Here is a 3,092-nt window from a genome sequence, read left to right on the forward strand (position 1 = left end):
AACCACCACTCATCAGAAACTAAGAGAAGGATAATTTGGAAGAAGAAAAATCTATTGAGAGATCCACTGACGGTTCAGGTATACGGGCGAAGTGAACTTTCAAAGGATATCTCGGAACTATATCGGGGGATATATCATTCGTTGGAGCTCAACCTGTTGGAAATGCATCAAGGTGCAACAGACAAAAAAAAAGAGCGGATGGATGTACCCTGCCCTTCAGTGATCACAGTCTACAATAAGCATATGGGAGGCGTCGATCTCTTGGACTCTCTTATTTCGCTTTATCGTCCCTACCTCAGGTGGAGGAGGTACTACTTTCATGTTTTTCTGCACATTCTTGACTTGACGGCAGTCAATGCTTGGTTACTGTACAAGAGCAATGCCATGACTAACGCTGATGAGCACAGAAGAAGGCTCCTTCCCTTGGCAGAATTCAAGATGAGCCTGGCTACGTCGCTCTGCAAGGCTGGCAAGACGCAGCTCAAAAAGTGAGGTAGACCTAGCAATGGTTCAGTGGAACGAGGCATCCAGATGAAGAAAAAAAGGGGACCATCAGGGCCGACCCCAGCTCAGGATGTCAGGCTAGACCAGGTATTACTTCTGACCTATCGAACTTCATCCCGGGGCTCATTATTTGCATTTCTTTCCCCAGGTTGGTCACTGGGTGTTTTGGAGCCAGAAGCGCCAGCGCTGCAAGTTTTCTGGCTGCACCGGAATTTGCATGACTTACTGTTTGAAGTGTGGAAACCACCTCTGCACAACAAGCAAAAGCAATTGTTTTCATTTGTATCACACCACAACATGAGTACATCCACTGATTGTTACGGGCCAATAAATAGTTCACTGTGGATCGCACTGAGCATGTTTCACCTTCAACTTCTTTATTTACTTGTTGCAAATATGCAACATACCGGTTTTCTTCGCGTACCTGGAGAGAAAAATCCACAATTTTTTTTTCTTTGGTAGTACTGCCACTTCTACTCTTCAGCGCAACGCGATGAATAAAATCATGACAAAACAAAAAATTGTGTACTAAAGGGTTAAGATAGCTAGTTTCTTTGACCTGACATGTTTTGTTCTTTTTAATTTGTGCAGGAGCCCAGAGCTTTGGGTCCTCCCTCTGTATGTTACGTTGCCTTGCAACATTTTCTTCACTGAATGAGTAAAGCTCTTCTTTGTGAGCAGCAGTCCGGGACGCCAGGAGAGAAGGCATCAAACTGAATTGCAATAATCAAGCGGCGCTGTCTGGGATTTGTTATTCCTAATTTTAGTCGACTACCAGGAAGTCTGGATAAGTCTGGAGTCACACCTTCAGTAGGTAGTAGTTTTCCTTGTCTGGCTGTGATGTTTCATGCGCTTCTTTTTCTTTCTTTCTTTTTATTTCACTTGTGCGAACGGACTCTCTGTTCGATTTGAAAACTGTTAGAATAACGTCACTTGCCTTTCTATTTTGTTCTTGAATGTGCATGTGTGAAGACATTCATATGATCGTTTCCCATTGCTATTTTTCTGTTGTGTGCACCTATTATGTACCACGCTGCCAAGATCTTGAAAAAAGATTGCAGTATCTATAAATAAAAAATAAATAAATACTAGAATGTGTTTGTGCTTGCTGGGCTTCTTACTGCGCTGCATTTAGTGCTAAGCTTAAGAAGGTTAAGCATGTCACCGTGTTCCCTAGGAAATTATTCTATACAGTTCACTATAACCAATCTGAGACTCAATAATTTACAGAATTTTGCGTGCCAAAACCACGGCATGGTTCAGAGACACACCCTAGTGGAGGGCTCCGAAAATTTCGACAACGTGGGGTTGCTTGACGGGCACCTGAATACAAATACGTACATGGGCCTCTAGCATTTCGCCTCTATCGAAATGCGACCGCCGTGATCGAACCCGCGACTTTCGGGTCTGCAGCCGAGTACCGTAACCACTGTACAATCGCGGTTGCTAATCTGAGCTACGTATAGCATGAATGGATATAAGATGACTGGGATTAATTTCTGTCATAGTTTATAACATGCCGATAAAACTGCATTGGGCCACGACACAGATTGTGCAAAGAAAGAATGAGAGTCTGAGAATTGCTGAATTTCTCTGAGAGGTAACACCTCAACATTGTTCAATCTTATTCACGCGAAGAGAGATTGGAATGTTCTTCCGACGGTATATATTTGCACCAGTTTATTTTTCATGCATCTGCGTGTTTCGGGTGCCACTGTGTACCTTGCTGCAGTGAGCAGGTATGTGAACGCCTCGGTCAGTGTGAATGCGATTTAATGTCATTCACCAGAGGCACACTTATTTGCCTAAAATTACCGCCCTCCCTGTGGGGCGCGTCCACACCACGCAGTTGCCCTTCGTGCCTCGAGGCGGCGCTGCATGTCTTGGCTCTTTTTTTTTCCCCCTCCGCCTGCAGGCCGCGGCCGAAGCCACGCGCGTCAATGGTTGGCGCAGTCGGCGGCGCGTGGACGTGTTCCCGTGTCGCGCTTGGATTCCGGCATGTTCCTCGCACTCGCCTCCACGCTGGCACTGCTCGCCACAGGTAAGCGACGCAGGCTTTTTTATTGCATCCACTTGATCGGCACGAGACGAGGCCCAAAGTGAAACACTGATTACCGCGGAAAGGGACGGACTAAATGTGCCGCGCTTGATACGCTTACAGAATTTAACGTTGCAGGCAACACCGACGGCTATGTGACTTAATCCACAACTTTGTCTTGCGCAAAGTCAAAGTTGGCAGAATGCAACAAGACGAAACGTGCACAAGCGCATTTCCTATTTTTGGTCGTTTGTTTGCCATAACAGTCACTCTGCATTAGAAGTTAGCGCTTCTGTCCGGGTTCTGCCTACTTTTGTTTGGCAAAAAACCAAGTTACAGGTCACTGACAGACAACGAGTAGCCCAAACCGACACCCTACTAAATATTTGGCTAGTGGAGGGGTGTAAATAATTTAGACCGTATGGATTTAAGCTCCAACGCTTGCTTACAGCCTCCATGAAAAATGCGGCCAGGTATGAAACCTCGTGATGAGCAAGAAGCAGCCAGCTTCTTCACTGCATCTCCATCGGACAAAACATCCGAGGTGCCG

At 45.9% G+C, this 3,092-nt stretch overlaps 1 pseudogene; it reads left to right on the top strand.

Annotated features, from left to right (window-relative positions):
• The first annotated feature begins 243 nt into the window (after nt 1–243).
• Nucleotides 244–805, top strand: LOC119393083 (uncharacterized; annotated as a pseudogene).
• Nucleotides 806–3,092: the final 2,287 nt, after the last annotated feature.

Source organism: Rhipicephalus sanguineus, chromosome 5 (genome assembly GCF_013339695.2).
Source record: "Rhipicephalus sanguineus isolate Rsan-2018 chromosome 5, BIME_Rsan_1.4, whole genome shotgun sequence".
In the NCBI taxonomy this organism is placed as follows: Eukaryota; Metazoa; Arthropoda; class Arachnida; order Ixodida; family Ixodidae; genus Rhipicephalus; species Rhipicephalus sanguineus.